This window comes from Pleurodeles waltl, chromosome 6, assembly GCF_031143425.1.
Source record: "Pleurodeles waltl isolate 20211129_DDA chromosome 6, aPleWal1.hap1.20221129, whole genome shotgun sequence".
In the NCBI taxonomy this organism is placed as follows: domain Eukaryota; kingdom Metazoa; phylum Chordata; class Amphibia; order Caudata; family Salamandridae; genus Pleurodeles; species Pleurodeles waltl.
Window position 1 is genome coordinate 1,352,081,869 of NC_090445.1, and position 22,440 is coordinate 1,352,104,308.

The window sequence follows — 22,440 nt, forward strand, 5'->3', positions numbered from 1 at the left end:
CATGTAAATAAAACGTAGCATCAGAAGTTTTGATAAAATGTTCAAAGTGATTTTTTGTAAAGATCTAACACTCTATTTAGCAGTTGCTAACCAGTTTGTGATTATCCACTTGATATTTTTTTACCAATCAGTCCCAAGGGCAATGCTTATAGAATCCTGGAAAATCTGGAAAAAAGAGATATAGATATATTCTTTGTTATATTTAACCATGCTTATTGGGGATATACTTCTCTGCTAGATTTTCAATGAGGACGTTATATTAGAGACTAGCAAATCAAATTAAACATGACTGATCATTGCAGGCTTTAAACAGGCCAGATGAGTCATTCAAGCATCCAAAACCCATGGTCTATACAGTTTCAAAGGGAACAGAATTGACATCTTGTTGGACTTTGCTTTTGAAACTAACTTGAACAGGAAAATGTTTCTAATCTTCTTGAGCCTATTATGGTGATCATCATGATGGCCAAAGAAACACCAGGAAAGTATACAACAAACAAAAACAAAAACGGGAGCATGTGCTGGACAACAAAGAAACCACTAACCTGGTGCAAGGAGGAGATGGGACAGATTACCTTACTCATAATCTAACAATCAGAATATTGAACCAACACCATCATCAGAAATCTCACTCCCAACACCCTTCAGAAAAAGAAGGCCTTAATTAGGTCATAGAGACCTTGATGAGAGACAGAGACAAATCTAAATTGCCATTAAAATCAAGAGAAAACCCAGCTCCCTCCAAGACAGTCCTTGAGGGGGGTAGCAGCAGGTATTGTGTTGTGTACCTCATTAATGGTAAACATAAAGAAGAACCATGTATCAAAGGAAGACAGGTAGATCCAATTACTTATTTATCCTATCCCCAAGGCACTCTGTATCTCAGATGCCCCCTCCCTTGACAGCTTATTCTTGGTTGGAGGGAGAGTTTTATTTTTATGGCTATCTGACTCTTTCCTCCCTCTATTACACGTTAAAGTTCCACTTGGAGGGATTGAAGAAAACAGCTAAAGGTCAACAGCTTCAGTCTTTCTAAATTCACTGCAAAATTTCTCCTCCTACTACTTAGCTTCCCCATCAAAATATTTATGGGTACCCAACCATTTGCAGAATGCCTACGTATTATGACTGGATGGCGGTCTCCCACAAATCCCCTTACATCAATAGCAATTAATGTCCTGAAGTTGGCTTTGTTCGTGGACTAAAGTTTAGCTTCGCAGTGAACGTTGTTAATAATTATTCACTTGTTCTTGTGGTTTTTCAACTGCTTTGCACATCTGATGGTCTTCCTTAGCTCCTTTTGTTCAGGTAATTGGAATACCTATGTAGCCCATGACAGAACGTATGTGTACACATATATATCCTGAACCAGTACTTAATTTGCAAAAGAATAAATGCCAGGGACCATATTTTTCTTAGATGCCAGCTGGTACTGCTGAAGAAAGTTGAAATTTCTGAATACAAAGGCTGTATTTCACCTCATGCCTCTTTCTTCCACCAACATGGTCTCTCTGCCAGTTTATTTCACATTTATGGGGTCTTTTCATTCCTGCTTTCTCCCTTTGTCACTATTTTTCATCTTTCTCTGCCTCCTCCTTCCCCTCTTTGCTGCCTTTATTTATCTTGTCCTGGGAAGAAATCACATATCTATTCACTGCTCCATGCAACACCCAATTTCCGACAGGCTCAATACCCAATCCACCCTTTGAAAGGTTGCTTAGGATTGTTTCTCTTACCATCAATTATTTATTGCACTGCATCCAAAGAAATAAAATATGTTACCTGTTACTGAAACACTCTGACATCACGTAAGGGCAAGAGACTCACCTCCTACCAGAGGAAGACAAGTTGAAGCAAGAATGGGTGGGGAGAGTAATGGGCAGCAGTTTCATTAAGTGGGGACCAAGATGAAACAACCAATACCCAAAATCTCTCAAAGACATGAAGGGTAGCAGTCTTAATTAAGAAATGCCAAATTAAAGATGATTTGAGAGAGTCTGAACATAGGCTTCATCTAAGCACCCAACCAGCCTCCTTCTTCACTTCACTGGGAAAGTTGTTAGTCAAGTTCAGCTCGACCTGCATCTTGATAAGAGATTAGAACCTTCCTTTGAACATATTCATTAATAAAAACCAGTGCCTGAAAGCAGACCAATGCATCTGAAAGGGTGAAACTGTTAAATGTTACACCAGCCATGGTCTGCTTGGGAGGCATGGCCAGGAACAGATGGAGTAAGACATGAGCACCGGAAAACAACCGCAGAAGACATGGAAAACAAGTCACATCATAAAAACATTAGAGTGATTGTGCTCCCTGAAAGGGTGGAAGGGGGCCACATGCTGAACTACCTAGAATGTTGGTTACAGGAAGAGGTGTCACTAGAGGGACTCTCCCCATTTTTATGAGCTGTGAAGAGATGCCTCTGTCAGTTTGGGATTCCCTATGCTGTGATGGTTCCCACCAGGCTATGAGTATCAGCCCTGAGTGGCGTAAAGGTTTTCTCTCCCCTCATGGCAACTCACTATGACCCATGGATCACCTCGAAGGAAACCTAAGGTACTCAGGACAAGGAGGGCGACTGGAGGCAGGAGCGGGGCAGTCCCATCTAGAGCAGAGGTCCAGCAAGAATGATGAGTGGTGAAGGAAGTGGTAACAATGAGCAACAGTAGCATGAGTACCTGGCTTGCTGCACCCTTGGCCCTGATTTGGATCATGGATCCTTATCATCTGATATCTCAGATCTAGATCTCCCTGTAGTGACTTCAGGGACAGCTGATGATCTTGTCTAGAGTGGTTGCTTGGTTGGTATTATACTGTGCTTTGAAAGGGGGAATCTTCCAGGGGATATTTTCGAGACCACTATGAACACATTCTTGACCCCTGGGTCATTGACCTATACACATTGCTGTGTGGGGTGGATGGGCATGGCACAACCATACAACTTCTTTAGTTAGTATTCATGGGTTCGTCCAAGTGTGTTTGAGTTTTGAATGAGAGTTTGGATTGGGGCTTGTTGCCTACTTGTCCTGGGGTGTGGGAGTTGGGAAGAATGATGTTTGTTTGATTGTTGGGTTTTATCGAGTTGTGCCTCACTGACTACATTTTTGCAGTCACAGACCTGATTCAGAACTTAAGAGGGCCCCTGTACACTACCATATTGGGAGGCAGACAAGGGGAAAAACATGGCCATGAAAGGTTTCAGCAGACAAGTAAGTTATCTACATTTAAACTCAGTTTATAATGATTCACATAGGAGCCAGATATATAATCACCAACAAATAAATCAAACACTGCATCAATATCCTATAATTTATTGCAATTATTGCTAATCATTGAATGTTGTTCAACATAACATGTCTTGCTATAGAAACACTAAATCATACATTTAATTCAAAATATACTGTAGCTTAGTACCCACAAATACATAACAAAAGACTTCAACAGAACCTAACCTCCCACACTTTTTTACATTAAAAATCAATACACAGTCACTTCGCCATACAATGCACCATCCAAATGACATACGTTCTACTCACAGTCATTAAAAACAATCTCCTAGAACATAGAGAGGTCCCATAGGTCACAACTGCATTGGTAGACACTCCTATTCATTACATTATAAATGTAAGATCGAATAGTTAGATATAGAGTACACTCCATTGATTATCAGCAACAGTTTGTATAATCACAACTAGTACTAAATGCCTTTATGTGTATAGTCACAGAAATATTTTAATGTAGTATTACAATACACAACTTTGTAGTCCAATGCACTGAAGAATTGGATCATATTTCAATGTTGCGATCTTCACCGGGCCTCTGAACCATTGCCAATGTGTGTTTTGGTAAGTCCCATTATCACCTGCAGGATACCTTCTTCAGGGTGCAAAATTTCTAATACATAGACCGGGGGGTCTGAGTAAACCCAAAAAATGAGCTGAAATAATAATAAAAAAACAAGGAATAAATACTGAGAAAAATACCAAAAAGTACCTACGTAGGCTCCAAAAACTAAACACACTAAGGAAAGAGAATATCAAGAGCAAAACAGAGGATTGCTGACCAATAAAAACATACTTGGTTGTCCTATGGTGAACAGACCCATATCGTGTCAATGAAGCACTTTCAGACACTAAACTAGTGAACACAGGAATTAACACGAACCAGTGAAAAGTGAATACAGTAGATTAATCACCACAAACCCATGTGGGGTGGGAAAATAAACCATCCTATTTCATATGATCTACATACTTACCATCCAATCTATGAGTAAAGACATATCCAAACCTTAGGGCAACATTCTAGATGTATCCTACACGCCATACAGAATCTGAGCATCAATGAGAGACAGAATAAAATGTTGATGAATATACACTTAAATATCCATGGCATACAAGCCCCAACCATACCAGGCCTCATGACCGAGGCCCTTACACAGGCCTGACAGTTGCTGGAGGACTTTGGTTCATTGTTGGGCTTGTGAGTCAATTGGCAGAAGTTGAGACTCTTCCTAACACTGGTGAATTATGCCCCACCTGAAGGTCTGGTGTTGCTGCAGTGGGAACCCTGTTGTCTGCAGTACCTTGGGGTGAAGATATTTCATGACCCAATGTTGGACCTAGCAGTTTTTGCAGGCTCATCCCCAAACATTTTGCCTACCTCCTCCTATATTTTTCTGACCTCTTTTTGTTGGCTTTAGGAATCAGAGCTGATCAGTGCTAATGTGCATGTGCGCTCCCTTCTAAGCTTGGTATGATTGGCTTCTACCTGATTGACACATTTCATTTACCTGTAAGTCCCTCATACAATGGTATACCTTATACCCAGGGCCTGTAAATTACATGCTGCTAGTGGACCTGCAGCGCAGCTTGTGCCACCCACAGAAGTAGCCTTTCAAACCTGTCTCAGGAGTGCCACTGCAGAGCCTGCAGGCACCGATTACTGCACTCTGACTTCGCAAATCAATCTACTTGCCAATGCCTAAAACCCTCTTTTTACTATACTATACCTACGTTACCCCCTAAGGTAGGCCCTAGTTAGCCTATGGGCAGAGTGCTGTGTATGTAAACGGTAGGATATATGTCTTTATGTGTTACATGACCTAGTAGTGACAAACAGCCTATTGAGATTCTCACTACAGTCAGTGCTGTTTCTCTCATAGGAGTGCATTGGAAAGGCCCTGACTTATGACTATGTGGTAGCTTCTGATCTATGAGGAATAATGTTCGCATGTTTAGTATGTTTGGAATGGTAGTAAGAGATGATGCTTACTGGGGTAGGTGGATTTTTTATTTCCATTATAGATATGCCACTTTCAGAAAGGGAGAATTTCTCTGTGCTGATGACCCTGGTGTTTTGAAGCTTGACTCCAATCTATGGCTGGGGCAGAATGACAGTTGGGCTTTGTGCATTCTTCTTAAACAGCCAGTAGACAGGGAGGGTGGAGGTGTAACAGGATTGCATCTGCATATTGAATGGCCTTCCTCGACAGGGAGAGGTAGAGGCAGGGTGAAATTACATTTGTAAAGGCTGTGTCCTGGCCTCACATAAAGGGCTAGTTTACCCCCTACTAATGGCTGGACCAGTTCTGGAGGACAAAGGAGACATTCCTGGAACTGGTTAATGCTGGTTGGAAACCATCTCCCCCGTAGCGGAAGCTGTACAAAATGAGTATAACTACAGGGGGCTATCTCCCACATTTTCTGACATTGGATGGACTTGGAACCAGATGCTGGAAGTACTCATCATTAACCACCTTGGGATTGCTCTGCTGCTGTGCAAGAGTGCTTCGTGCTACTCCTGAAGCTTGCGAAAGGCACTTTATTTTATTTTTGTGTGTGCCCGCTCTGGGTGCAGGAAAAGTGTTCCTGTGTTCTCATGTGCGCACCCCCCTTCCTGATATGGAGAGGTCATGAGGAGCCCGCTGACCTAGCGTGGAGGAGCATGCTCCGTGTGGTGACCTGGGGCGCAAGAAGCCACCACTTTTGGGGCCATTCACCACTGCGGCCCTGGCTGACTGTGCAAGACCTTGTGAAAAGGAGGGAAACCAGGACATCGGGCTGCCAGCATGGGTGGCCCAGCAAAGTGGAGCAGCAGGAAGCAGCTGCCCCACCGGCCCAGGAGGAGCCCGTGACAGTGGGGAAGATCGAGCAAGGTCTCCCCGGCAGAATCTACCCTTCCGGGCATTTGCTGGTGGAATTCTTTGGCCTTGGTAAGGGGAGCCAGAGCCGATAGGAGCTACCCTCCCCCAAGCCACTGCACTGCATTCCATTCCTGCACATAACCAATCACTAATGGTGATTTATTACTTTTATGTGTGCTGCAGCACACACAGAAGTAGCAAATTCTCAATGTTTAATGTACGTTTATGTGCAGGATGGGACACTTTTCTGCACATGAACAATCATTGATGGCATTTTGCTCTTTCTATGTGTGCTGCAGGACGCAGCACACACAGAAAGAGCAAAAATGAGGAGAAATTAACGTATTTCCCCTCATTGCACCATGCAAACTACACCCCTGAGGTGGCGTTAGTTTTAGTGCAGCCTCAGGTTTACAATTTCTCATAAATCTGAGGCAGTGTCAAAATGCAATGGGTGTTGCGGTGGATCACCCACAGCAACACAAATTGCACGCCCCTTTCACGCTAAGTGATGCATGTAAAAGGGCTGTATTTTATGGTGCAGGGCATTGCGGCATCGGGGCATTGCCAAAAGTAATGCTCTGTGGTGCAAGGAGCTTGTAAATAAGCCCCTTAATGTCATGAATAATGTGGAGTACTTTAAGATTGACCGAAGAGTAGGCCTAAACCAAACATCTTTTAGCAGAAAGGACACATTAGAAATAGCTTCACACCCTTGGATGATATGTAAAGATCAAAGGACACTTTCATTTATAATGTTATAAATTTTAAGCTACAGGTCAAAGCTTTGTTGATCAATTCAAAGTTAAACGTAAAGGTGCCTCACATTCATTAAGATACTGCATCTTCATCAATCACTTCTTTACCATTAATCTCAGAAGCCATATTAACACTATCATTACCACACTCCTATCTTTATTCTAACTCCTCAGTGAGCTGCCTTCAAATTGACAGTGTTGAATTACCTCACACAGCCTGCCCTCATTAAAGTCCTCAACTTTCTCAAGTCCGCCACCTATGAAGACGATGTCCTCACATTCCCCTTCAACATAGTCAACATATCCGTCAATCAAGGAACTTTCAAAGAATTCATTAAAATAGAACAGATCCATCTCTTTTGAAGAATCTGTCTCTGCACCCCACAAATCTTACCAAGTACTGACATTTCACTCAAGGTCAATTAGTCAAAAACAGTCTCTAAATAAGTCTTTATAAACCAGCAACTAATGAGAAAGTTAAGTCTTCTCCAGAAATGATTAGCAATACAGTTTCAGACCATGCTGCATGTTAGAAATGGCCTTTTCTGCAGGGTCACCCACATAAGTTTTGCCTTCTCCCTCCACTTTCTGCTGAACTTGTTTTTGTTGGGCTTTGTTTAGTGCCTATGGAACAGTAATTATAAATCCCCTTTAATAGTAAAGGTAGATTTATTGATCTAATTTTGAAAATGTCACTTTCAGAAAGTTGCTATTTTCCTGCTCTTAGCACTATGTCCCCGAAGCCTGTCTCCAATACATATCCAAGGTGAGCGACAACTGAGCTTTGCGCATTCCCTTTAGACAGCCACACACAAAAGGAGCATAGATGTGATTGAAGGGTCATTCCCATCCTGAATAGCCATCCTAGGCAGAATGGGAAGGAGGAGCTTGACGCAGCCTCACACCTACACCTGAAAAAGCTGTGTCCGGTCCCAACACAAAGGACTTCCTAACTCCCTGCAGTGATTCTGGAGACAGGGCAGGAAGAGAGAATCTTTGTGTACTTCAAAGCACTTCTTTGAAGTCTCCCCCATTTCGAAGGCACCAGTGGGTTCCAGAACTAGACTTCTGACCCTACCATCTCTGTACACTTCAGGACGGATGATACTCTGCCAGGAAGAAGGACTGCTGTGCTGTTGAAGGACTGCCACTCTTCTGGACTGCTACTCTGGAAGAACTGCTTTCTTGCTGTGCTCCCTGATGTCCTCCTTGCCTAGTTGACAGGAACTGGTCCCAAATGAATTGAACCTAACGGCAGAGTAAATTCAAGAGCCAGCTGACTGGTCCCCTGTTTGCTGAAGTCTCAGGAACACAAAAGACTTTAGAATCATCTGCTACAGCACCTGGATTCGGTTGCCTGTGTGTCTTCCCTGTCAACTGGCACCAATCCAGTCCTGAGCCCTTGGAGGTGGGTATAAAGTGCTGCTCCAACCAGAACCAACACATCACCTCTGTTACAAAGGACAGAACTGGCACATTGCCCCTGTTGCATGTATCAGATCGGAGCCTCTGCTGTTTTGCGGAAATCAACTCTGACACAATGCCGCTGCTGCAGGGCCAGGACCAGTGCCTTTCCTTTGAAAACACTGCATCTCAGAGACCCTGCATCGCCGATGCTGCTGTATGGAGAAACTTGATGCATCTCCTCTACTAAGTAGGGAAAAACAACACATCTCCTCTGTTGCAGGGATCGGTACTGGTGCACTGATTTTGGTCCCAAGGCATCTTGGCCCCACAGCAACACTGCGGCTATTTGGAGAAAATCAACGCATCTCCTCTGCTACGGGGATCAACACCAGTGCATTGCCTTCTTTATCAACACAACCAGGATTAAGTACTTTTTCCTGCAGGCCCCACTAAGTCCCTGTAGCTGGTCCACGTGGTCGGCCGGAACGTTTGATTTTGTCCCAGTACAGGGACCAGATATCCCTATTTGACGCTTCTTGTTTCTAAGCACTATTTCACAGCTTATTCTTTAAAAATGAATATCTTAAATTCTACTTAGTGCATTTTTGTCACTTTGATCTTGTCTTATTTATTAAATCAAGTTCTAGTTTTCTAACCAGGTGTGATATCTTTTTGTGTGGTGTTTGCACTTTTTTACTGTTTGAAGTGTGGCACAAATGATGAAAAGATTGCCTCTTAAGTTGGGAAGCTGATGTCTTTCTTGTGGTAAACAAAAAGAATCATCCCTGCTTCCAAAAGCTACTCAACATCTCACCAACCTTAACCCTCAGGCACAGATTCACACTGGAGTAAGACATGAACATATCTTACATTTTTCTGCAGAACTCCAACTCACATTGTTCTGCAGTAGTCCATCTCCTCCTCACCAAGCACCACCTTAAGACCTCATCCTACCGCTACTCATCTTCAGTCTCTACAAGGAACATCTTGGGGCCCTAATTACAGACTGCAACCTCAAGATTCATTAACTAGCTGATATGACATAACTTTAACAATCTCTACTGCCAAGTGTGTTCTGAGACTAAAAACATATATCAGCCTTATTTAGAATCGAATGTTCAGCGCATACACAAATGAAATTACTTCAATGGGTTTTCATCCCAATCATGGTGCTGAGAACTTTTTTACTGTTTGGGGCAAGTCCTGCTTAAGACTTTATAAAAATTTTACACGAATGAATATCAATCCAAATTTGTATACTTTTCCCAACATGTTAAATGACTATAAAGGCGCCTAGGGTTTTTTTTTTTTCAATTAAAAGAACTCCGAAAATATTCAAAATGGGACAAATTATTTCTTTGTTTTGAAAAATGGGACAAAGTGTTATGCAAGTGTTTTTTTTCTTAAAAATGAATCAACAAAATTTTAGCTGTCATGAATTTGCCATAATCCCAGGTTTCAGCATTCCCTTGATCTTATGATCAAAACAATGGACAATGTGTAAGGGTAGACCTATTGCATAGGATAAGAAAGGCTCAAAAATTCAATATGAAAACATCAAGATTTTTACAATGTGTTGGATGAGGGTCTCTGTGAGGTGGGCATGATGTTGAAAGGCACCCAGGGTAAACTATGAACTCCAAACATTTTGAAAATTAGACACCTTGGGGCTTCCCAGATGGTGAGAATCCCATCTCACTATACAAGTATATTAACAATACATTATTATTTAATAGTACACACTTTCAAAATGAAAATACTTTAAATATATTTTTTTTCTAATTTTCAATGCCAAAGCCCCTATGTGTGTTTTGAAGAAGAAAAGAAATGTCAAACCCTTGCGTAAATCAGAAAACTATACATTCTTAAAATTCTGTAATTCTGCCAGGGATTATTTGTGTAATAAACTAATTGTTGAAATCAAAATATTAAATACTAGTGTAAATATAGAAATAAATAACAATGTTTTCATCTGTATTTTTTTTGCCCTAATTTCTGGTCTATAAATGTAATTTACAGATCTATCTGTAAATCTCCTTAGATCGCAGAGGTATATTATGTCTGTCAGGTATCCAAAGACAAGACACGTTGAGTCATCAACCGATTGGCAATTTTATAATAATTTTTCAATCATGCTTCAATTTATAAAGTAAAATCTAATGATTGAAAAAAAGTTATGAAGAAAAACTAATCATTTAAAAAATGTGTCCACGAATCTGCCTTTAGAAATAGAGGTTTATTTGAATCACTCTGAATGTGAGTTGTCATTAATATGATGTGATTGAGAGAGTGTTTGACAAAATGAGCTCTTTTTTGAATGAATATTTACATTTAGCAAGCCAAAATGAAGAGAAAGCAATAGTTAGTAATATAAATTTGTTTCCATAATTCTTCCAGTAAAAGTGATACCACACATGTGTGAGTGGGACTATCTCACAGTACAGAAAAGGTCATAAAACACACCATGGCAACATCAAGATTTGTATTTATATTGCATTTATTTTTTCGATCAAGGTTGTTGTAGTATTTGGGCTGCGTTTGTCAAGCACCCATTACAACTTACAAACGTCAGACATTTTTGAAAACTAGACACTAGATGGATTTCCTAGTGTCATGGTATATGAAGATTTTTTTTTCTTTTTTACCTAGAATGCCCTGCAAAAGTCCAACTGTAGATACAATTCACTGATTTTCTGCACATTTCTTAGTGGAAAATGTCTGCAATCTGCTGGAAAACAGAAAAGCACTACTACTCAGCATTCCCTTGATCTTATGATCAAAACAATGGACAATGTGTAAGGGTAGACCTATTGCATAGGATAAGAAAGGCTCAAAAATTCAATATGAAAACATCAAGATTTTTACAATGTGTTGGATGAGGGTCTCTGTGATGTGGGCATGATGTTGAAAGGCACCCAGGGTAAACTATGAACTCCAAACATTTTGAAAATTAGACACCTTGGGGCTTCCCAGATGGTGAGAATCCCATCTCACTATACAAGTATATTAACAATACATTATTATTTAATAGTACACACTTTCAAAATGAAAATACTTTAAATATATTTTTTTTCTAATTTTCAATGCCAACGTAAGAATGCCACTGTTTGTCACCCAATATGCCCTGCAAATATCAAACTTTGGCTGAAATCAACAAATATCCACATGTATTTTTGTTTCTGCATGTTCTGGAATCTGCTGGGATCCAAGAAAGTCATGCAGCTCTGTATTCCCACACATCTCTTGATCAAATCAGTGCCATACTTGTAGGGGTCTATCTTGCAGAAAAGAGAGCATCGCAAGGAAGGAAGGAGACATGAAGAACCTTATTGGTAAGGAAGGAGACGTGAGTCGCAAGGAGCAGCTGCTTGCACACGAGCGGCTGCTTGCCCCTGAGACAGGCTCCATGCTGCCCCACTTTCATTGAAGTGGCCGCTTAAACCCAGTAGGACTCAATGTGGCCCCATGGCCTTTTGAAAGGCTGAAGTGGCCGAATGTATATGAGTCGGCCTTTTTGCAGCCACAGTCATTGAAAGCGTTGAAGCAGCCACATGCACCCAATTTGGGCTCCAAGCAACCCCACGGTTTCCAAGCAGCAGGAGAAGCAACAGGAGAAGCTGCAGGTGGAAAAGAAAGGTGGTGAGGCACCGAGGCAGTAACATTAGTGCATATTTTGAATATTTGTAGACGTGGGCATGGGGACCCTGTGGTGGTGCGGTGCAGGCTCAGGTGAAGGTTAAGCGCAGTCCATGTGTTTGGGGCCCCACTCCCTGCCAAGTGAAGTAAGAGACAGACTGGCTTGACCCCTGGAATACCTGGTCTTATTCTTGGTGCCTGCTGTTGTGCTTTGTGAAGGATACCAGAAAACCATGAAGGACACAAGTAGATGATTGAAGACTGCCGGTTGTAAATTGCCAGCTGCCTTTGCCTTCGCCTCCTGCTTGGCCGCCTTGCCTCACCTACGGAGTGTGCTTGATTTCGGCTGTAGCACAGGCTGGAGTGCTCTTTTTGGACTCCTACGCTTAGGTATCTTTTTACCTGATCTCAGTGCAGTAGCCACTTGGACCTTGTACCCATGACTGTTTAATCTCCCCAGGCATTCACGTTCTATAGTGGTGTGCTCTCAGGGGTGCTAGAAGGTGAAAGAGAAACCAAGGAGAGGAGGAGACTGAGGAGTAAGGTGTTTACCCCTTATTAAGGGGCAGGCCTCACCAGAGGGATCATGCGCTGGTCTGCAGAAATGGCCGAGCTAGGGCTTGTGGTGGATTGCAGCCCTACGCACCTCTAGCCATTGCATCACCGCTACCAGCCTACTAGCAATTTCTACCATTTCAGACAACAATAAAGCACCGGGAAACAAGTTGCCTAGCCAGAAAAGAATACTGCAGTGATTGGATATCCTTTCACAAGGGATGCACCCCGATTATTAGGTTCAGCTATGTGCGACCCATGTAGGTGACTATCTTCAGTAAGCTAAAACCACGGGAGAAGTTTCAAAAGATGGCAAAAAAATTGCCATCTGGGAGTCTCATTATGTCTAGGCCATGCACTTAAAACCAAATATAACTTTTTGATCAACAGGACACCCCATAGCAACATGTTAAAAGGCAAGAACCAGAATGTCTCTATTTGAAGCAAAGAGAAAACCATTCAAGAGAACCTGAACAACATCATGAACCCCTCCTTGGAACAAAATGATGATAACCTCCATAAGTGGTCTTATATACTAAATTCCACTACTGGAGAATCTAGGGTAACAATCAAAGAGGAACTGCCCTGCTCATTGAAAGAGGACTTCACTCTTCCAGACATTGATCAGGAGTCCAGTAGTAAGCACAGGCTACAAGATAAAAATAACATTCCACATACCTCATTTATGCCTCCATTGACAACTGGCCTGCAACTTTTTAGTAGCCGGCCCTATGACCACCCCTAAATAATATCCCAAAACTTTCTGACTCACTGTTTTGCTTAGAGGTAATTATATCTTCCATCTTAGCCCTATTAGAATTTTTTTTAGTGGGGCTCATTCTATCCCCGATACGGTAACCACAATATTGAAGGTACTAATTAGCTCCACAAAACATAGGGAAAGGATGTTAGAAGATAATTGGAGAGTGACTGACCAAAGGGCATCTATGGGAGCAAACCCAGAAGAGGACACTAAGGTTCGGGTCACACAAGTCTCAAGCCTTGACTTCTGCTTGTAATCAGGAAAGTCTCAGATTAAAATATGTGGGGATATTTCCAAAATGGGTTCTGAGGCAGAAAGCCCTACATCTTTAATAAGATACATCTTTGAGACTTGTTGTTCAGATCATGCAATAGCTGTTTCCATTGTAAAATCTTCTAATATGGAATGTGAAGTCCTATTTTTAGATCTAAATCCATGCCACAGTTAAAGAGGCAGTCTAATCTGGAACCACACATTCTAACTGCAAGGGAAAAATGTAAAAAAGTGAGAAGGAAGAAAAGAAACAATTGGCAAATCTCTAGAAAAGGCCACAACAAACTTGTTTTAGAGATGTGGCGCATCCTCCCACAGACTAAGGGTCTCCCTCAAGGTCATCAACTCAAACAGGCAAATACGGGTCCATTATCACCAGTTATTATAACTCCTACAGTGAGGACTGAACAGTAGACAAAGGAAGTGCCCCCCACCGTTTCACACTCCCTATGCCCTTTCTTTCTTAACCCAGTTGCGACTCTGTTTGTGGTCTCATGTAAGGGGAAAAGAGGTCTGTCATTATCAGATAAAGGAGAAAATCCTTTTCTCACTTGTGAGGTGAATTCCTCTATGCTAGTCTTTGAATCATGCATCTTTACTTGCTTGTTTTACAGATACTAAGAACCTACATTTAATTCAAAGAAGTGACATTTCGTTGGTCTCCCTGTTGTATATTGGGCCAGCTATCAAAGATAGCTTTTTCCTCTAACATTTGCTGTGAATATGATGTTGCAAAACAGTGAATATTTACAATGTGAAGGTATTGATGTGATTTGAGGGAGTAAAAGGGTTGGACTGGGTCATAATTAGCAATGAATTAAAAGCGGTCTCCTGGAATGTGGCAGGATTAAAGAAATGTAAAGGGAAGTTGCAAATTTTAAGGGATCAAAACATAGATAAGATCAGCCTTTAGGAGACTTGGTGCAAAGGGGAGCTTCAGTGCAATGGTTTCTTTAGCATAGATTGTAAAGCTAGCCCGTCTAGGAAGGGCCACTCAAAAGGAGGGGTGTTGCGATTCTTCTGATGAACAAGATTAACTGGAAATATGTGAGCTACAGGGACCCCTCTAAACTCTTTTTGGCAACCAAGTGGAAGGAGAAAAGGTTAGTACCAATCTTAGTGGCAAATGCTTACATTTCCCCTGAAGTTTCGTATAATATGCTTGTGCTCAAAGTTCTCACATATATTGGAAACATGACAGATAGGGGGCAAGCTCTTCACGTAATCCTGGTAGGAGACTTAAATTGTAAAATCTCCAATCATGTTCTCAATCTATTTTGCGAAACAAAAAAAGAGGAAGTTTTGCACATTACCCCCATTTCTTCCCCTCCTAATATTAGAATTGATAAGAGAGGGAGTATCCTTCTTGACTTAATGAGAAGCAACAACTTCCTGATAGCAAATCAGAGCTTGCCATCTGATTCCCCGGCACAATATACCCACAAATCTCCACTGGGGGAGGCTATCTTGGACTATCTGGTTCCTGTGACCACTTCATTCTATCTGTTAGGAGATCTACAAATTAGTGGACTCTATTTATAGTGAACATCAGCACCAGTAAGAACATCTCCTGGGAATTGGATGTGGCCACCTCTAAGTTTAATAATAAATCCGGAATAACTCAGTGGAGCCCCAGAATGATAATTGTCTTTGAGGACAAATTGGAAAATGTGATTAGTAATTTAGACTCTTGAGAGGTTGATGTTTTCCACTTTTTTAACTTGTGCATGAAGCATTTGTATCACATTTGATTCGAAGGGGCCCTAAGGTCTCTGTGAAGCCAATACTGCTTCCTATCCTCCAATTGAATAGGGAAATAAATGGTCTGGTAAGGAAACAATTTGTTTTATATTCAACAGAAAGAAAGAATCACTTGTCTACATTGAAAAGGTGTAGATGTCACTTAAAGTTATAACTATAAAAGTAAGCTTGTGATCAGTTATGATTAGACCTAAGAGAGGCCACCTTCTAGAGGCAGATGGGACATTTCTGGGGAATAGTCACAGAAGGCTGTGCGACAAGGGTTAGATCAACACCCTTCACAAGTGGGGAGGACAATTGGATCACCTTCCTCTCCACTTTATATGCAGCTAATGAGCAAGGCCCCCCATTATGGGTCCCAGTGTTTCTACCCATAATCCTCCAGCTATCAAGGAAATTGAGTCAGTCATCCTGTGAATGGCTCATCTGACACGATGGACCCGGCTGAAGTCCCAAATTCTGTGATAAAACAGGAAGCTTCCCTATTGATTCCAGTGTTTAAAACTTGCTATGTGAGTAGGAGTGTCCACTCCTCTTGGAACCAAAGCATAATTGTTCCCATATTAAAGAAGGGAGACTGTAATCTTCCAGTAAATTATCGCCAGATTGCTCTATTAGATGCAATGGGTAAAGTATTTTCCAAATGTCTGTTTGCACAGCTAAACTCCTGAGCAGAGGATAACAAAGTCATGTCACTTGAACAGATAGGGTTCAGGAATAATCATGTAACGCTAGACAATATAGCTGCTCTTGTAGTAATTATTGAGAAGCATTTGTCCATCAGAGGTGAGGTGATCCATGCCGCATTCATAGATTTTTTCACAGCTTTTGATAAAGTAGATTGATTGTTGCTGTGGAAAAAGTTATCAGACCAAGGCATGCAAAAGTAGGAGTTTGTTTCTGAAACACAAAACACTAATGCCCCCACGCCCTAAAGGTTTCCTTCTAGGGTATGGGGTAATTCATTTTTTTCTGTCCTTCATTGCCAGGTTTTACCTGCCAATGATTGAACAAAAGACATTACACTGTCCACCCTAAACAGGGTGCCAGTGTAATGTCCTTTCCTGTTGGCCCCTACTCCATTGGGCAGATGGAGGATGTTTTCCATTGACGTCACATTTGTGACAGTGTACCCTGTCCACGAAACTCTAAATTGGGCCTTTAGTCTATTTTTATGGTGCTCAAGATCCTCTGCAACATAAGTCTAAATCTGTATCCAATAAAGTCCTCCAGAAAGCAGACACCTTTGCTCTGGGTCTCACTGACTTTCTGGAGGTGTGGAAAGTCCAAAAATGTTCCATGTCTCAACTATTCAGACTTTCTGCAGGAGTTCCTCTTAGTCTCTTCTGAAGCTCTCAAGACCTCATGGCCAGCGATTAAATGCTAGGGCTCCCTCCAACAAAGGCCACCACCAAAGTCCAGTCAATTCCCTGTTGTTACTAATCATCTGGCCAAGACAAAAGACCTCTTTCAGATTGTGTAATCCCTGTAACCACTCAGCAGGGCAGCCAACGTATCCTTGAAGTCCACTTCTCGGTCTTGGGTGAAAATTGGTGCAAGTCCAGCCCTTCAGATCTCACATGGGTCACAGATAGCAGGTCCAGTCTTTTTCCATTGTACCTCAGGTCCAGATCTGCACTGATGAGCTGTGGGTGAGGTGCCGTTTTTGTAGAATATATTAGCCAGTAGGTAGGGAAGACTCCTGAAAACTCCCCAAGGAATAAGGAAAATGTTCCCAGGGTTAACCATTCCCATGTTAACAGCACATCCTGTTTGCCCAACTACAAACTATCACACAGTGTACTATTCTTAGGCAAATTCAATATGGCAGCAACCCTCTGCTCATTGGAGGTCATTGATATACAGGCAAGGGGTGTATTTACAGAATTGAGCACTCCCTACTCCTCAACTGCACAAAATTGGTTCTCAGACCAGCTCCCCCTTCCACTTGGCTGATACTACGCTGTTGACAAATAGACCAGGGAACAAATGATTTACATTCCTAGGTCTCCCTTAACATTTAGTCAAGAATGGGGAGGTATCACTATGGTCCCTTTCAAGTTAATAAAGTTCATGTCCCCTCCCTAGCTGCCCTTCCTGACTTCCGAGGATTCACATAACTCACACTCAGGTCTTCCTGCTAAAATGTTAAAATCATTGTTTCCTTAAATACTTCATTAAGGGAAATCACTAACGGGTGCTACTTGTAGATGGCTAAGAATAATCCGCCCACTTGAGTTTCAGGCAGACAAACTCTACATTTTTAAAACTAAGGGCCTGATTTATAAAAAGTTAGCGTGGACTTTGCATTATTTGTTGACGCAAAAGAGGTGCAAACTTACAAAATCGAATTATATTGTGTAAATTTGCACCGCTTCCGATCAAAAAATGACGCAAAGGCGGCGCAAACTTTTCAAAAATCGTCCCTCATTTTTCCAAAATATTTATAAAAAATCTGATGTTACCAGTCATTTTGATTTTTTTAAAATATTAAAAACTGTGGTTGAATCACTCTAGTAGTTTGTCTCAAGCCAAAGATGAGGCCTAATATTTATCTCAACTTTATTTTTCCTCATAGGAACAGCTAAAGAAAGCCCTGTATAGTTATAGTAGCTTTTGGAAGCTAGTCAATGTATGTACATGCTAACAGTAGGTTTTTGCTGTACCACTTTTAAATACTGGGCATTCTAACTTGTGGTTTACAAGGCCTACTTAAGGAAGACATTGAAGGCCTGATGTATTGCACCCATTAGCTCCCTCTAACCCCACCATGGTGAGCAATATCTAAGATATGGCGCACCATGGCGGTAGTTAGGGGAGCTAGCATCAACATTTTTGCACTAGTTTGGAGCTTTGCAGGATTAGCATCAAAAAAGTTGATGCTGATCCTGCAAAGACCATTGAGGCCTATTGTAAACAGTGGTGTGCCTCCTTTTAATGCCTGCTTTGAGCAGGCATTAAAAGTGCTGAAGAAAATGAAGCATTTCTTAGATTTATTTGCGCCATTTTTTGGCACCCCTAACAGGGGAATGCCCCCTTTGCATATTTTATGCCTGGTGCAGGCATAATATAGCGCAAAGGATTGCAAAGTGGTGCAATGAATGCATTGTGCCACTCTGTAACTTTGGCGCTGCGATTTTAGCCTCATTGCGCCACATTAGCATTAAAATAATGATGCTAATGTGGCGCAAGGAGGCACTAGGAGCTCTTCATTTCCCCTTAATATTTAAAAGGAAGGTTCACTCTCATCGAAAAGGCTTATTTTGACAGATTTGCTGGCAGATTTAAAAGCCGCAGGTGCCAGACTTCATAGGTGGGCATGAAGCCTTGTTTCCTTTGTCAGTCTATTAGATGGCACAACATGTGCCGCAGTCCAGAGATGACATTGAACTGCCTGTGACACTTGTGTGTTTTCCTGCACCATATGCAAGGGTTTGTCTGGAATGCTGAATGTGCTAAATTAGGAGTTAGTCAGTTCTGTAATGTTTTAGGGATCAGAGCATCAGTTCAGGATAGAAGTGGTTCAGTATGTAGAGTTGAAACATCAGCGGTATCAGTCTATAAAAATGGGAGTGGCCATGTGTTAGACATGGCAACCTTGGCATGGTCTCCCCTGTTTATTTTGTGTCCCATGTTTTGACTGTGTTCTGGACTCTGTATTTGCTGTTTTTGGTACTCTGGGTACTTTACCACTGCTGACCAGTGCTGAAGTGCAAGTGCTCTCTGTGTAAATTGTATGTGTACTCGGCTTTTCCATGATTGGCATATTTGATTTGCTAGTAAGTCCCTAGTAAAGTGCCCAGGGCCTGTACATCAAATGCTACTAGTGGTCCTGCAGCATTGGTTGCGCCACCCACATGAGTAGCGCTGTAAACATGACTCAGACCTGCCACTGCAGTGTCTGTGTCTGGCAATTCGACCTGGCAAGTGTACCCACTTGCCAGGGCCAAACCTTCCCTTTTTATACATGTAAGGCACTCCTAATGTAGGCCCTAGGTAGCCCCGTGGGCAGGGTGCAGTGTATGGTAAAGGTGGGACATGCACTGATGTGTTTTACCTGTCCTAACAGTGAAATACTGCCAAATTCTGTGATGCTGAACTTTACCACGGAGTCTCTTCTGCAGGCCGTGGTCAGGCCGCCACTCCGAGTATCGGAGCGCCGTAATTACGGCGCTCGCATTTTTGTGTTTCTTTAGCGGCGTGTTTCAGGAAGCACATTTCGTGCTCCTGCTCGTGCCAACATTATAGCCTATTCCCCTGAAATGTTTTCTTTCCTTACCTGGTGGGGGGGACCCCTCTTCTTTTCTTCTCTTTAATTATTTTTCTTTGTTCACTTCACCTTTTCTTTTCTCTGGTCTCCATGTTGTCTTCTTAGTGTTCTTTTTCCCAGCATGCCATTTTCTTTTAAACTGCTACTTTTTTCCTATTCTTTTCTATTAGGCCTTTCCCAATTCAAGATGGTGTCGCTCTTTTTTCCTATTTTGTCACTTCCTGTCTCCTGGTATATAAGTCCTTCAGTCCTGGTATTCTTTGCATTGCAAATGCTTCCGCTTGGTGGTGATCCTCGCTCCTGTTTCTTTGTGGTTTTCTCCAGTTCCTGTTGCCTTTCATTGAGATTTTCAATTTTTTCCCTTTTTTCATTCTTTGTTTTTCCTCTTTTTCAGGAGTTCCTGTGTAGAGGTTTTTCCCACATTTTTGAACAAAACAATTCTCTGGGACTCTTTTTAGAGGATATGGTCTGCTTAGGTGTTCCCTGTCAAGCAGCACCGTGGCAACTAGAAAGGGTAGCAGAAGACCAGGTGCTCTTTCAAGTTCTCCAGCCAAAGTTGAGAGGCGACGTGCAGACCGTGACAAAATTAGTTTTTCACTGTTGCAACGCCTATCTCTCTCACATCTTAACATGGGGCTGCCTTTAAATACCTTTTAAGGGTAGCTGCCCTTTGGGAGGAGATAGAAATTTGGAGTTTGGGTCTCTGAACTCACAATTTAAAAATACATTTGTTTGTAATGTTGGTTTTTAAATTATCAGTTTGAAAATGTCATTTTTAGAAAGAGGGCATTTTCTTGCTTAAAAACTATTCTGTGACTCTGACTGCTTGTGTATTGCCTGTCCATGTTAGACTGACAGTTGGGCTGTGTTAGAAATGGGGTCTCAAGTTGGTTGAGGTATACACCTTTGTCCAAATATGGACCACAGTCCTAGTCAGGGTAAGTCACACAAAATCCAAATGATCCTGTGCCCACTTTCTGGTAGCTTGGCAATTAGCAGTCAGGCTTAACTAAGAAGGCAATGTGTAAAGTATTTGTGCAATAAACCATGTAGTAACACAATGAAAAAAACACAAAAATACACTGCCTAGGTTTATAAAAATATATGATATTTATCTGAATAAATTAAGGTCAAATCGATAAAGATTCAATAAGCATGAGCTGAGACATCACTTTTGCAAGTTTAAAAAGAGTTTTAAATCTTAGATATCAACAGTTGTGTCTTGTTTGCACAAAGTACCTGGTTTGCATCAAAAATAACACGCACGGAGACTGCAGAGGAGGAGATGTGTTGAAAAATAGGGTGTGCGGCGGATTTTCTGAGGCGGCACAGACAATGCATTATTTCTTTACACGCTGCAAGGGGCTTTGCATCGATTTCCAGTATGCAATCTTGGTTCCTCACTGTGATGTGGGGATCTTTTTGACACCCAGGGATGACACTTGGAAATCCTGGGCGTGAGGGATGAAGTCACAGACGTTGCCTCTTTCCGGTATGCGATGCATAAAATTTTCTGTCCAATGGCAGGGGTTGCATTGATTCTTCACTCAGAAGTCGGGCTGTGTCGTTCCCGGTTTGGCAGTGTGGAAAATTTCTGTACGTGTGGCAGGTGCTGTGTCGATTCTTCACTCGGAGGTTGGGCTGCATCGTTCCGGTTCAGCTGTACAGCAATTTTCTCGTTGCAAGGCGGGCTGTGTGTCATTTCCGGCAGGCTGTGCATCGATTCTCGGCGCACAATGAGTTCCTTGAAGAGATGAAGTCTTTTTGGCCCTGAGACTTCAGAAAACAGGAGGCAAGTTCAATCCAAGCCCTTGGAGAGAACTTCTCAGTAAAGTAGAGCAGCAGGGCAATAGCAGGGCAGCAGTTCTTCACAGCAAGGCAGTCCAGATGAGTCCTTTGGGCAGCCAGGCAGTTCCTCTTTATAGGTTGCAGGTTCAGCTGGAGAAGTGTCTGACTTGGTGGGGTCACGGGCCCAGTTTATATACCCAAAAATGCCTTTGAAGTGGGGGAGACTTCAAATAGTGGTTTTGAAGTGCACAAGGTCCCCTTTCACTACAGGTCTGTCTGGCATGGTCCATGTAGGGGGTTTGGCAGTCCATTGTGTGAGAGCAGGCCACTTTGAAATGTAAGTGTCAGGCCCTCCACCATCCCAGCCCAGGGAGACCCATTCAGTGTGCAGATGAGTGCAGGTGTGACTGAGTGTCCTGTGTTTGTGGTTGTCTGGTTGAAATGCACAAGGGAGCTATCATTCATCCCAGCCCAGGCATGGATTGAAGACAGGCTGTAAGTCACAGATGGATTTTAAGTGTAGAGAAATGCTCACTTTCTAAAAGTGGCATTTCTAAAATGGTAATATAAAATCCAACCTCACAAATAAGCAGGATTTTCTATTACCATACTGGTCATACTAAATATGACCTGGTTACCCCTTTCTAATCAGAATCTACCACTCAAACAGTATATGAGGGTCGTCCTAATGTTATCTTATGAAAGGAGCAGGTCTCACAGCAGTGGAAAACCGATTTAGGAGTTTTCCACTGCCGGGACATATTCACCACAAATGTACATGTCCTGTCCTTTAACTACATGGCACCCTGCCTTATGGGTTACCTACAGCCTATTTTAGTGGTGACATATGTAGAAAAGGGGAGTTTAGGGCTTGGCAAGTACTTTTAAATGCCAAGTCAAAGTGGCAGTGAAACTGCACACACAGGCCTTGCAAAGACAGGCCTGAGACATGGTTAAGGGGTTACTTATGTGGGTGGCACAACCGGTGCTACAGGCCCACTAGTAGCATTCAATTTACAGGCCCTGGGCACCTGTAGTGCACTTGACTAGGGACTTACAAGTAAATCAAATATGCCTATTGGGTAT

The 22,440-nt window shown here is 42.1% G+C and overlaps 1 long non-coding RNA gene across 1 annotated transcript in view; it reads right to left on the reverse strand.

Annotated features, from left to right (window-relative positions):
- Window positions 1-3,296: 3,296 nt before the first annotated feature.
- The window catches only part of LOC138302136 (uncharacterized), a 195,815-nt gene continuing 176,671 nt past the window's right edge, over window positions 3,297-22,440 (reverse strand). The window contains exon 3 of the long non-coding RNA XR_011205301.1: window positions 3,297-3,938. This is a non-coding gene — a long non-coding RNA (uncharacterized lncRNA). The remainder of the gene's footprint in view (window positions 3,939-22,440) is intronic.